Genomic DNA, 15,060 nt, shown 5'->3' with positions numbered 1-15,060 from the left:
CTTACATTTAAAATGTTCTACGAACCAGATATTTTAACTGAGTGTTCTATGTGGTCCGAAACATCTTCTAGATCAATCAGATTTTTGGTAAATTGCTTAGGCATGTATTTTGCCACTATTAGACTACTGCAATGCCATATATATTGGTCTTCCTGCATCCATTCTGAAACTGTTACAATTACTTCAGAACTCAGCCACTCGATTGATTTCTGGCAAGACTCCTGGAGATCACATTATGCCATTATTAAGAAATCTCCACTGGCTTCCTATTTTGCTCCGAATACAATAGAAAGTCCTGATAATGGTATTTAAATTAATTAATGGTGACACTTTCCCTTGGTCCAATGCTCTGCTGGGTTGATATCATTTGACATGGTCTTTAAGATTCTCTCAAATAAGTTTATTGGGCATTCCTTTGGTGAAACAAATGTTGCTTGCAGACACCAGATAGTGCCTTTTCAGAGGCATTGTGGATTTCATTCCCTATAGAGTTGCATTTGACATATTGTATAAAATCCTTCAAGGCAATGTTAAAAACAAATGCTTTTAAACAGGCTTATTCATGAAATACTTTCAATTATTGAAGAACTCCAGGACATTATATATAATGCAGGAATTGCTTTGTGGGTAAACTAAAACAGCTTTTATTATAAATTAAGTTCCTGTTGATTTATTGCAGGCATGTAATATATTTGGGGATTTATATGTTGCATCAAAATGTTTTGTTTTCTCCAAATGTATGTTTCCTTTGGTATATTACTTAGAGCTACAGTGTTCGCAATTAAGAAATGTTAACATAGATAAAAATAATAAAGAAAGATGGGACAGCATATGGATGAAAGAGTGTTTTTGGATGGAACTTGCAAAGCAGAAAGTGGACAAGGCCATGGGGGCCTGATGAGATATATCCCAGGATACTAAGGGAGCTCAGAGAGGTGCTAACAGGTCAACTGAAAGACCTGCTCAATAGATTGTTGGAAACAGGAATGGTGCCGCGAGATTAGAGAAGGGCAGTTGTTGTCTGAATTCTCAAAATTGTTAGCAGAGAAGAGGCTGGAAACTAAAGGTCAGTAAGCCTTAACTATGTAGTGGAAACTTTTATGGAAACAATTCTGAAGGAATGGGTTGTGAACTATCTGCAAAGCACTGGGTTGCAGGATTGGAGGCAACATGTTAGATGTGCAATCTATCCATTACTCAGGAGTAGTGTGTGGCATTTCATGATTAAGCTGCTATCCTAACATAGGCATCAGAAAAAGCCATATGTGAGTTTTAAGGCCTGCAGATCTCATCAGAATAGACCACGATTCATGGACCCTCTTTATTTTCTGCATGCCAGGAATAGCTCCACTTGTGCTGGAGTAGGCCGAGGAAACTGGGGAAATGATTCTGGCCAACCTGCATGAAATAAGAACATAAGAATATGCCATACTGGGTCAGACAAAGGGTCCATTAAGCCCAGCATCCTGCTACCAACAGTGGCCAATCCAGGCCATGAGAACCTGGCAAGTACCCAAAAACGAAGTCTATTCCATGTTACCGTTGCTAGTAATAGCAGTGGCTATTTTCTAAGTCAACTTAATTAATAGCAGGTAATGGACTTCTCCTCCAAGAACTTATCCAATCCTTTTTTAAACACAGCTATACTAACTGAACTAATCGCGTTCTCTGGCAACAAATTCCAGAGTTTAATTGTGCGTTGAGTAAAAAAGAACTTTCTCCGATTAGTTTTAAATATGCCACATGCTAACTTCATGGAGTGTCCCCTAGTCTTTCTATTATCCGAAAGACTAAATAACCGATTCACATCTACCCGTTCTAGACCTCTCATGATTTTAAACACCTCTATCATATCCCCCCTCAACTGTCTCTTCTCCAAGCTGAAAAGTCCTAACCACTTTAGTCTTTCCTCGTAGAGGAGATGTTCCATTCCCCTTATCATTTTGGTCGCCCTTCTCTGTACCTTCTCCATCACAATTATATCTTTTTTGAGATGCGGCGACAAAAATTGTACACAGTATTCAAGATGGGGTCTCACCGAGTGATACAGAGGCATTATGACATTTTCCGTTTTATTCACCATTCCCTTCCTAATAATTCCCAACATTCTGTTTGCTTTTTTGACTGCCGCAGCACACTGAATCAACAATTTCAATGTGTTATCCACTATGACACCTAGATCTCTTTCTTGGGTGGCAGCACCTAATATGGAACCTAACTTTGTGTAACTATAGCATGGGTTATTTTTCCCTATATGCATCACCTTGTACTTATCCACATTTAATTTCATCTGCCATATCGATGCCCAAGTTTCCAGTCTCACAAGGTCTTCCTGCAATTTATCACAATCTGCTTGTGATTTAACTACTCTGAACAATTTTGTATCATCTGCAAATTTGATTACCTCACTCGTCGTATTTCTTTCCAGATCATTTATAAATATATTGAAAAGTAAGGGTCCCAATACAGATCCCTGAGGCACTCCACTGCTCACTCCCTTTCACTGAGAAAATTGTCCATTTAATCTTACTCTCTGTTTCCTGTCTTTTAGCCAGTTTGTTATCCACAAAAGGACATCACCACCTATGCCATGACTTTTTACTTTTCCTAGAAGCCTCTTGTGAGGAACTTTATCAAACGCCTTCTGAAAATCCAAGTACACTACATCTATCGGTTCACCTTTATCCACATGCTTATTAACTCCTTCAGAAATGTGAAGCAGATTTGTGAGGCAAGACTTGCATTGGGTAAAGCCATGCTGACTTTGTTCCATTAAACCATGTCTTTCTATATGTTCTGTGATTTTGATGCTTAGAACACTTTCCACTATTTTTCCTGGCACTGAAGTCAGGCTAACCGGTCTGTAGTTTCCCGGATCGCCCCTGGAGCCCTTTTTAAATATTGGGGTTACATTTGCTATCCTCCAGTCTTCAGGTACAATGGATGATTTTAATGATAGGTTACAAATTTTTACTAATAGGTCTGAAATTTCATTTTTTAGTTCCTTCAGAACCCTGGGGTGCATACCATCCGGTCCAGGTGATTTACTACTCTTCAGTTTATCAATCAGGCCTACCACATCTTCTAGGTTCACCGTGATTTGGTTCAGTCCATCTGAATCATTACCCATGAAAACCTTCTCCGGAACTGGTATCTCCCCAAGATACTCTTTAGTAAACACTGAAGCGAAGAAATCATTTAATCTTTCCACAATGGCCTTACCTTCTCTAAGTGTTCCTTTAACACCTCAGTCATCTAACAGTCCAACTGACTCCCTCAAAGGCTTTCTGCTTTGGATATATTTTAAAAAGTTTTTACTGTGAGTTTTTGCCTCTACAGCCAACTTCTTTTCAAATTCTCTCTTAGCCTGTCTTATCAATGCCTTACATTTAACTTGCCAATGTTTATGTTTTATCCTATTTTCTTCTGTTGGATCCTTCTTCCAATTTTTGAATGAAGATCTTTTGGCTAAAATAGCTTCTTTCACCTCCCCTTTTAACCATGCCGGTAATTGTTTTGCCTTCTTTCCACCTTTCTTAATGTGTGGAATACATCTGGACTGTGCTTCTAGGATGGTATTTTTTAACAATGACCAAGCGTCTTGCACACGTTTTACCTTTGTAGCTGCTCCTTTCAGTTTTTTTCTTACAATTTTTCTCATTTTATCAAAGTTTCCCTTTTGAAAGTTTAGCACGAGAGCCGTGGATTTGCTTACTGTCCCCCTTCCAGTCATTAATTCAAATTTGATCATATTATGATCACTATTGCCAAGCAGCCCCATCACTATTACCTCTCTCACCTAATCCTGTCCTCCACTGAGAATTAGATCTAAAATTGCTCCCTCCCTTGTCGGTTCCTGGACCATTTTGGATATCTTGTAATCTAAGCATATTAGAAGCATATTAGAAGTGCCATGTTATGTCAGACTAATAGTTCAATAGTCCACGCCAGCATCCATTTCCAACACTGGCCGATGCAAATCATTAGGATGTACCTGGCAGATCCTAATGGGGAGATCAATTCCCTGTTGTTCCCTCCCAAAACAAGGGACAGAAATTCCCATTTCTTCCTGGCTGCTCATTGTTAATGTACTTGTCCTCCAGAAACTTATCCAAAGCTTTTTTTATATCCATCTATACTATTAGTCTGGACATCATTGTTCAGCAACAAATTCCACAGCTTAATTTTGTAGTGAATGAAAAAAAAAATTCCTGTTTTAAATATGCTAGTTTCAGAGTATCTCATTGTCCAAGTGATATTTGAAAGGGTAAATAACTGATCCCTATTAACTTGTTCCGTGCTTCTCAAGGTATTCTCTCCCAGCCATTTCTTCTCTAAGCTGAAAAGCCCTAACCCGCTCAGCTTTCTCCTTAATGAAGTTATTCCATCCTCTTTATCCTTTTTCTCCCCTTTTCCTTACCTTTTCAGATTCAACTTTCTCTTTTCTTGGATTGGTACCACCATAACTTCACACAATACTCAAAATGTGACCATAGCATAGATATATAGAGAGGCTATACGATGTTTTCAGTTTTATGCTCTCTTCCTTTATCAAATCATCCCCTAAAATTCTCTTTGCTTTTTGGATTGCTATGGCACATGGAGTTGAGTATTTTAAATCCCTATCATTTTTTTGCCAGCAATGACTCCAAGGGTTTTTTGGGTTTTTTTTTTAATGCTTAAACTATTTTTTTGACAGAAATGATAATGGATGCATCAAATGGAGGTGGAGGAAACAAAAATGGTAATTATATTAAAAAAAAAAAAAGAATGGGATAAGTATAGAGGATCCCTAATGGCAAAATGGTGATGGAGGAGTCAGGGACATCTATTATCTGTGGTATTATACTTGGGGTTGTAATGGCAGACTAGATTGGCCTAAATAGTCCTCAAGTGCACTGATATTTTGTGGTATTGGAATTACAAACTGGGATAATGATATCTGCACAGAAAATTATAGAAAATTACTGAAAGGGACACTGTTTTTCTTATTTCAAAGACTAGAGGAAATATATGTGAATGAGAATAGAAAAAAGAAGATTTAAGGAATTAGATTCAAGGTTGTCAAAATTCCTTTGGAAAGGGATGAACTGAGACAAAGACTCAGATGGAACACACCGGAGAGATTTAAACAAAATAGCTGTGTGGAATCATCCTCATGTTCAACAATATTAGTATGCATCTCACTTAAAAATAATTTCAGAGTGGATAAGAGATAGGCCATGCAACAAATAGTTGCAAATTGAACAACAAAAATGTATGCATGATGTATGTGCCTTTCCTTTATTCCACACTTGAGTAAGGATGAGGTAGTAAAATGTAACAATGAACGAAATACACCCAGGAGGTGTGGAAACCTCATATCTATGGTTTGCATATTTCTGTATAAAATGAGCATGCAAAGTCTTGAGGCATTGATGATAAAATTGTAATTGAATATGCTAATAGATGAGGCTGATTTCGAGCTTTTACAGAATGTAATTGGTTTTCACAGAACTGAATTGGTTTTAATTTTTTTTTTTTATGAAAACCTATGTCAGGAGGTGATGAAGCTGGTGGTTTTGAAATGCAGTCTGAGAAAGCAATGGTGATTCAATCAATCATCACATTTATTATACGGTATTTTATAGTTTAAAATTAAATATTCAATTTTAATATAACTGCTTATGGAAACTTCAATTTAAAACAACTAACAACCAACAATTTCAGAATGCTAATTATATGGATGCTATTAAGGCCGATTATTCATTTCAAAATTTGCTATATTTAAAGAAATAGAGATTAAAAACCCTGTACATTGTTTCACTGGTTCTACTTTTTTTATTTTCTGGCTCTTCTTTTCAGAAATGTGTACATTTGGCACTAGATAGTTTACAATCTTCAGTTTAAATCCAGCTGAGGTTGATAGTCATTGGAAGTCATTGGTGACACATATAAAATGAGTTAGCACAGCCAGTTATATGCCCAATATATTAGTGCCCACATCACAAAAACAACAGGTTGGAATTAATTGTCTCCATAGTTATTAGTCCCAGCAGAAAGATCAAAGATTGGAAAGAACTGTAAAGTGAATTCCCCATTCCTGGCCTGCCCTGATTGGTGCATATGTGGATTTACATGCATAGAGGATAACTTTCAAACAACTGTTTGGCCCCATATAGATGCATATAATAGGGATGTGAATCGTGTCCTCGATCGTCTTAACGATCGATTTCGGCTGGGAGGGGGAGGGAATCATATTGTTGCCGTTTGGGGGGGTAAAATATCGTGAAAAATCGTGAAAAATCTAAAAATCTAAAAATCGCAAAACCGGCACATTAAAACCCCCTAAAACCCACCCCCGACCCTTTAAATTAAATCCCCCACCCTCCCGAACCCCCCCAAATGAGTTAAATAACCTGCGGGTCCAACGGCGGTCCGGAACGGCAGCGGTCCGGAACGGGCTCCTGCTCCTGAATCTTGTTGTCTTCAGCCGGCGCCATTTTCCAAAATGGCGCCGAAAAATGGCGGCGGCCATAGACGAACACGATTGGACGGCAGGAGGTCCTTCCGGAACCCCGCTGGACTTTTGGCAAGTCTCGTGGGGGTCAGGAGGCCCCCCACAAGCTGGCCAAAAGTTCCTGGAGGTCCAGCGGGGGTCAGGGAGCGATTTCCCGCCGCGAATCGTTTTCGTACGGAAAATGGCGCCGGCAGGAGATCGACTGCAGGAGGTCGTTCAGCGAGGGTTCCGGCGCCTCGCTGAACGACCTCCTGCAGTCGATCTCCTGCCGGCGCCATTTTCCGTACGAAAACGATTCGCGGCGGGAAATCGCTCCCTGACCCCCGCTGGACCTCCAGGAACTTTTGGCCAGCTTGTGGGGGGCCTCCTGACCCCCACGAGACTTGCCAAAAGTCCAGCAGGGGTCCGGAAGGACCTCCTGCCGTCCAATCGTGTTCGTCTATGGCCGCCGCCATTTTTCGGCGCCATTTTGGAAAATGGCGCCGGCTGAAGACAACAAGATTCAGGAGCAGGAGCCCGTTCCGGACCGCTGCCGTTCCGGACCGCCGCTGGACCCGCAGGTTATTTAACTCATTTGGGGGGGGGGTTCGGGAGGGTGGGGGATTTAATTTAAAGGGTCGGGGGTGGGTTTTAGGGGGTTTTAGTGTGCCGGCTCACGATTCTAACGATTTATAACGATAAATCGTTAGAATCTCTATTGTATTGTGTTCCATAACGGTTTAAGACGATATTAAAATTATCGGACGATAATTTTAATCGTCCTAAAACGATTCACATCCCTAGCATATAAGGCCACACAGAGATCTAATAAGGAATTTTATAACTTGTGTGAATCATGTATGTTCAGACTATAAAATATACATATGCCTATCCCTTAACATACGTGCGTATTTCCTTACGCATGAATATCTGCAATGCACCGAAAGAACGTACTTTTCCTACCTATTTCAAAAACATGCATCCATTAGGGATGTGAATCGTGCTTCTGATGATTGAAAATATCGTACGATATTTTCAAAGTCGTCAGAAATCGGGGGCTCCCCGAAACCGATAGGAAAACCCCATGAAATTGTTTGTGGGGTTCTCTTATCATTTTGGGGGAGGGCGGGAAAAAAACGGCACACCAAAACAATCCCTAAACCCACCCCAACCCTTTAAAACTGATCCCTTAGCTTCCCCCACCATCCGAAACCCCCCAAAACTTTTTAAAAGTACCTGGCGGTACAGTGGGAGTCCCGGGAGCGATCTCCCGCTCTCGGGGCCATCGGCTGCCACTAATCAAAATGGCGCCGATGGCCCTTTGCCCTTTCCATGTGACAGGGTATCCATGCCATTAGCTGGCCCCTGTCACATGGTAGGAGTAATGGACGGCCGGCGCCATCTTTAAAAATGGCACATCCCTAATATTTTAGAACATGCATATGCAGTTGAAATCAGCATTTTGCCAAAACCACTGCCAGTTCACCCAGTTCTTTCCAAGTCATCAAGACCCTCCTAGTTCTTCACTCTGAACTCCCCCCAGTTCACCCCAACATCCCATCCAATCAATAGTAGACATAGACAAGTTCAATATTAATTACACAAGATAACTAGCAGGTGTAAAATTATGCACATAAGTTGACAAAAGTACGTGTAAATCTCTTATGAAATAGCAACTTGCATGCATACCTCTTGGACCCACCCCAGAATGCCCCTAGACCACCCCATTTTTGCACATGAAAATGTGTGCACAAAACAAAAATACATGCATTCTACTGAGGTTTATAAAATTGCATGTATTTGAGTACAAACTACTTAAGTACATATTTGCTAATTTTATGTTTGTAAATGTTTTGAAAATTCACCTCTTATTTTTAAAACTGAAAGTATGTGTGTAAATCAGATCTCCACCCCAAATATGCCCCTGGAATACCTCTCTTTGGGACTGATGTAATAAGGTGCACTAAAGCTGCTGTGGGTTTATGCACGCATGTGTGCGTGTTTGTATGCGTGTTTTCCCATGCAAAGCTCTATAAGAAGATATAATAAGGGTTTTGTGTGGGGGGGGAAAAAGGATTTTACAAACACGCTTACAGACCTGCAGTTTTTCTGCATGGATGTATGCTAATGGCATGCAAAAGTGGTGATTACTCTATCATGAGCAATGCGGGGAGTCTTGTGATTGCTAGTGTGAGTTTTTTAATGTGGGTTTTTTACCACCAAGGTCAGGACACGAGTTAGGTGACAGAGCCAATTTGGGGTCAATTTTATTTCATTGTCTGCATTGGTGTGGTATGCTTGTGTGTCCGTGCAGCTCTGGTGTGATTTTGATGATGGAAATTTCTGATTGTGTCCAACTATGTGTTACTGTTGCGGAGGAAGCAGCGGACCCTTGGGCCGGCCTGGCGAAGTAGGAAGCTGGGAATGAGGAATAATCCACGGAGAGGCAGAAGGCCGGGAGGCAGCGGCAGATGACTCATGGCTGAAGTCTTCGCCCTGGAAGCCTGCGGACCCCCCGAGAGGAGCTTGTGAGGTCCCGGCCGCTGGGACAGGAGATCTTCTGGAGAACAGGCAACGACTTCACCCTGGAAGCCAGCTGAACCCCCGAGAGGAGCTCGTGAGGTCCCGGCCGCTGGGACTTAGGAGAACTGAAGAAGAGAAGTGAAGAACTGGTCCGAGGTCGAGGCAGGAAGCAGACACGGAAGTCAGGAACAAGGCTGAAGTCTGGAACCAGGAAGAAAGGCAAGATCCGGAACCCAGGGTCCGGAACGGGATCTGAAGATCCAAAGCGAGAACAAGAACTGCAGGTCCGAAGCAGGAGCTGAAGATCCAAAGCAGAAGCTGAAGATCCAGAGCAGGAACAGAAGATCCAAAGCAAGATCCGTGGCAAAGCGCTGCAGCAAGTGGGAACCTGTTGCAAGGTGATTTGCTGAAGGCAGGCTCCGGCTTATATACAAGCCGGCGTCTGACGTCACTTTAGGGGAGGTCCCCGGACTGGCGGGAAAAGCCCTTTAAAACGGACTTCCCCGTGCGCGCGCATGCCCAGGAGGGGCGGAGCAATATCCTGGGGCTCGGCGGCGTCTCCATCCCTCGTGGAGACGCCGCCGCGACAAGGCCAGAGCAGGCCTGAAACGCCGCGCTCCCAGTCAGGGAGCCGCTGCGAGACCCGCGCAGCCTCGGACCCCCAGCGAACCCAGCCACCACTGCTCCCGGCCCGAAGGTAAGGACCCGGTCGCAGAGCTTGCGACCGGGTCCGCAACAGCTATGTTGCGGTCAGGGGTGGACCCTTCTCCTAGAGCAGTGGAGAATGGCTCCCTGGTCGGGACCAGGAAGCACCTGCCCCCAGGGGGCGGACGCTAGGATGAGCTTCACCACTGGAAGCCCGTGGTCCCCCCAGATGGAGCCCTTAGGGACCCGGGCCACTTGGACTTAGGTGGGCCTCGCAGGGTCTGCTGGAGAGGTGATAGACAGGTGTGCCCACAGACAGGAGAGGAGCATGATCAAGTTCGAGACTGGAGGTCAGATGGAGCAAGGAGGAACAGAACAGCGTAGGTGATGACAAGGCTAGGAACAGAGCCAGAATCTTGTGACAAGGTAAATAAGGAAGAGGTCAAAATCCGAGAGTCAGTCTGAGGAGTGGTCAACAAGCAGGGGTCAGGTTCCGGAGGTCAGACGAGGTCACAGGAAGGCCAAGGACAGAAGGCAGGCAGCAGGCAGAGTAGACAAGGAGCAAGCTGAGGTCAGAAGGCAGGCAGCAGGCAGGAGGGTCAAGGAGCAAGCCGAGGTCAGTACCAATGAGACAGTACAGAGGTACTACCTGGGGAGACGACAGATGAACACAGGAACAAGAGGACACTGGAAAGGAAGGAGGCAGGAACAAGGCTGAAACAGGGCTGGAACAGAAGGATCCTGGAATGAGACTGGAACAATACTGGAACAAGACTGGAACAAGGCTCAGAATGCAGTGAAAATCTAGCACAAAACTAACCCGATTGCCAAAGCAAAGGAAGTGCAGGCAGGGTCTTCCTTATATCAGGGAATCAATCAGGGCGCACCGTGGAGCTAGGACCTGCCCCTGGCCCTACAAGAGGCCGGGCGGGCCACATGCACATGCGTAGGGACATGGCCAACGCCTTGGAGGACGCCAAACTCCGATGTGAGGAGGCCGACCCGGGACATGCCGTGGAACCAGAGGGGAGCAGGCCCGTGCATGGGCCGGACACGGATGGGGTGCGTAACAATAACCCCCCCCCCCCTTCTAGGCCTCCCCCTATGCCACCCTGGCTTGTCAGGGTGAGTCCTATGAAAGGTTTTCAGAAGTTACTTATCAAGGATATTGTGGGAAGGTTCCCACGAATTCACCTCAGCCCCATAACCCTCCCAGGTTTGCAGACAATCTTCTTGCCACCCAAGCTCAGTGGCCAGAGTCCTAAACTCCACCATATACTCAGAGAGGGTCCGTGATCTTTGGCGAATGTTGAGTAGATCATGGGTGACTACAGCCTGGCGGCCTGGGTCTCCAAAGGTCTGCTTGAAGAAAGCGATTAATTCAGATAACTTGGAAAGTATGGGATCAGAGCATTCCCATAAGGGAGAGGTCCATGCAAGAGCCTTCCCTTCCAGGCGAGAAAAGATGAAGGTCACCTTGGTGATTTCCTTCAGGAACAATTAGGGTTGCAGTACAAATTGCATGAAGCACTTATTAAGGAAGTCATGACAGGAGTGTGGATCCCTATTGTATCGAGGAGGTGCAGGAAGTGCCAACAATGCTTTGGGAAGCATGGAGGCCTATAGGCCCATGGGATTGGCCAAAGCTGTATTTCGTAGCTGGGAATGAAGCTCTTCCACCGAAGAGGCCAGCGATTCTAAAGCTTGATGATGTTCTTTGACTGTGGCAGCCAAACCCAGTAGGGCCCTGGAGGTGGGAGACTCTACTGAGTCCATGGCCTTGGCAACCTGTTGCACTTGGAACCAAGTAAAAGAACGCCTTTCCCAGGCCGCTGAATGCTCCAAGCGTACTTCAGATGCCCATAGATGTCCTGTTCCACTCTTCCGCCCTGGCCAGAAGATGTGGCTAAGCACTCGACTCATATGCCTGAGACTTCCCTCTCACCGCTTGGCTCCTAAGTACACTGGGCTATTTCCTGTAATCCAAAGAGAAGGAGCTGTATTGTATCAAACTCAGCTACCGAGGTACTCCCATTTTCCTCGATGCCAATAGACGTCGAGAACCTCTCTTACCTGAAGGGATGAATCAGGCTCTGTAGAGACCCATGGAGGAGAGGGAACTCTACGTGAGGTCTAGGAGAGGACAAACGTCTTCAATAGAGACACATGAAATGTGTTATGGATACCCATGGCATGAGGTAGCTGTAGTTGATACTAAACCGCTCTTACTCTTTGATTACAGGAAATGGCCCAATGTATTTAGGAGCCAAGCGGTGAGAGGGAAGTCTCAGGCGTATGTGTTGAGCACTTAGCCACATCTTCTGGCCAGGGCAGAAGAATGGAGCAGGACATCTATGGGCATCCAAAGTACACTTCGAGCGTTCAGCGGCCTTGGAAACGTGTTCTTTTACTTGGTTTCACACTTGAATGGTGTGAGCCATGGATTGAGCTGCTGGAGAAGGAACAGTCAGAGGAACTGGAAGAGGCAGCCGAGGTTGCCGTCCGAATATCACGGAGAAAGGAGATACATCGGTGGCCACAGCAACATGGCTATTATGAGACAGCTCAGCCCAGGGAAGAAGATCAGACCAGTTATCCTGTTGATCATTTACATAGGGTGAACAAAGGAATAGATGCCAAAAGTCTTGTAAAATTCCTTTATTGAAGTGGAGACAAAGGGTAGCCCGACTCTGGCCGAGTTTCGCCGTATCGAGACGGCTGCCTCAGGGGCTTGTGTGTATTCACTTCAATTCACAAATTAAACAATTTGTGTATGGAGGATCATATATATCACTATATGACCAGCAAAAGTAATATATCTTTTGGACGCATTCACGGATCGATTTTTTTTTTTTTTTTGTCCGCACAAGTGGAGATCGATCCGTGAATGCGTCCAAAAGATATATTACTTTTGCTGGTCATATAGTGATATATATGATCCTCCATACACAAATTGTTTAATTTGTGAATTGAAGAGAATACACACAAGCCCCTGAGGCAGCCGTCTCAATACGGCGAAACTCGGCCAGAGTCGGGCTACCCTTTGTCTCCACTTCAATAAAGGAATTTTACAAGACTTTTGGCATCTATTCCTTTGTTCACCCTGACGGCTTTTATAGATCGCCTTCCTTTGTGCTTTTTGGATCATTTACATAGGAGCAGAAGAATGTCTTCAAGGTGCGATTGGTCCTTTCAGCTTGACCATTAGCCTGTGGATGATAGGCCGATGTGAATCTTAGGGCAATATTAAACTTCTTACATAGGGAACGCCAATACTTGGCGGCAAACTGTGGTCCCCGGTCAGATATAATCTCATTGGGGAGTCCATGGAGGCGAAAAATGTTTTTCAAAAACAACTTGGCTAATTCTGGTGCTGACGGAAGGCCTGGCAAGAGAATAAAGTGACCCATCTTCAAAAAACGGTCGATGATGACCCAAATTACGGTATTGTTCTGGGATGGAGGCAGGTCTGTAATAAAGTTCATTGAGATTCTGGACCATTGCTTGGTAGGTGCTGGAAGTGGTTGGAGTAATCTCCAAGGCTTCCCAGTAGGCAGTTTCTGTTGGGCACAGACGGGACATGAGTCCATATAGTTTCAGGAGTCTTGCACCATGTTGGGCCACCAATAGTGTCTTTGTAACATCTCTAGGGTCCTGGCACGATCCGGGTGTCCTGCCAACTTGGAATCATGAGCCTATTTCAGAACTCGTTCATGTAATCTACGTGGAAAGACGGTTTTTCCAGTAGGAACTGTAGTAGTCACAGCAAGGGATATGCAGGCGAGATCTATGATGAAGCTAGGCACTTCAGGAACACCTTCAGGTTCAAATGATCTTGACAGTGCTTCAACAAGGAGGTTCTTGGAACCTGGGCAGAAACATCGAACAAAGTTGAATCGTTCAAAGAAGAGCGCCCATTGGGCTTGTCTGGGATTTAGGAGTTGAGCCTCTTTAAGGTGTTCAAGGTTCTTATGGTCAGTAAAGATGGTAAAATTGTATTGTGCCCTTTCCAACCAGGGGCGCCACTCTTGGAGTGCCAACTTGAATGAGAGGAGTTCTCGGTCACCAATGGTATAATGTTGTTCCATAAGAGAGAACTTATGTGAGTAGAAAGAACAAGGTATCAATTTACCCTTGGGAGAAAACTGGCTCAAGACAGCTCCTGCACCAATTGCAGAGGCATCGACTTCAATGACAAATGGACGTCTTGGGTCCGGATGCTGAAGGCAAGGGCCAGAACAGAAAACCTCCTTAATCATCTGAAAGGTGGCTTGTGCTTTAGGGGTCCATATCCGAGTGTTAGTCCCTTTCATGGCCATGGCGGTAAGCGAGGCAACTAAAGTAGAATAATTGGCAATGAAGCTCTAGTAATAATTGGTTAAGCCAAGGAAACATTGTAGAGCCCATAGACCTACTGGCTGGGGCCAGTCGCAGATCCCCTGGATTTTCTCTGGATCCATAGAGAAATCTCGATCGGATATAATATACCCTAAGAAGGGTAAGGGATTATACTAGAAAAGGTATTTTTTAAACTTGGCATACAGATGGTTCTCTCTCAGATGTTGAAGGATGATCTAAACATGCTCTCGATGAGATTCAAGGTTTTTGGAAAAGATTAGGATGTCATCAAGATATACAACTACGAAGGAGTACAAGAGGTCTTGGAGAATTTCGTTCATAAGGTGTTGAAAGACCGCTGGGGCATTGCATAACCCAAAAGGCATCACAGTATATTCATAGTGACCATCCCTCTTGTTGAATGTGGTTTTCCAGATATCTTCAGTTTGTATGCGTACCAGATTGTACGCACCTCTCAGATCCAACTTGGTGAAGATCTGTGCCCCTTCAAGGTGGTCAAACACCTCACTGATAAGGGGCAGGGGATATCGGTCTTTGCGGGTTATGACATTGAGCCCTCTGTAGTCAATACAAGGGCGTAGACCGCCGTCCTTTTTCTTAACGAAGAAGAACCCTGCTCCAGCAGGGGAATCAGAAGGATAAATGAACCCTTTTGTCTAGTTTCTCTTTAATATACTCAGACATAGCTTGGGTCTCAGGTTGAGACAGTGGGTAAGTTCTGCCTTTGGGAAGCATTGTGCCCAGCAGAAGTTCAATAGGGCAATTGAACTTGCGTAATGGAGGCAAGGTATCTGCTTTCTGCTTTGAGAAGACATCTTTGAAGTGAGAGTACTGCAGAGGCAAACCAGGTAAAGTAACAGACTTCAGAACAGGAACTACTAGAGATACAAAACGTAAACAGATCTTCTGGCATTTGGAGCCCCACTGCACCAACTGCAGGGAATGCCAATTGAACTGGGGTTCGTGGGCCTGGAGCCAGGGCAGCCCTAGTATAACTGGATGTGTTGATCATTTTATTACATAGAAGGACATCTCTTCCTCGTGGAGAGTGCCTA

The sequence above is a fragment of the Rhinatrema bivittatum genome, chromosome 1, assembly GCF_901001135.1.
Source record: "Rhinatrema bivittatum chromosome 1, aRhiBiv1.1, whole genome shotgun sequence".
Classification (NCBI taxonomy): Eukaryota; Metazoa; Chordata; class Amphibia; order Gymnophiona; family Rhinatrematidae; genus Rhinatrema; species Rhinatrema bivittatum.
Note: the sequence above shows the minus strand (reverse complement) of the source record.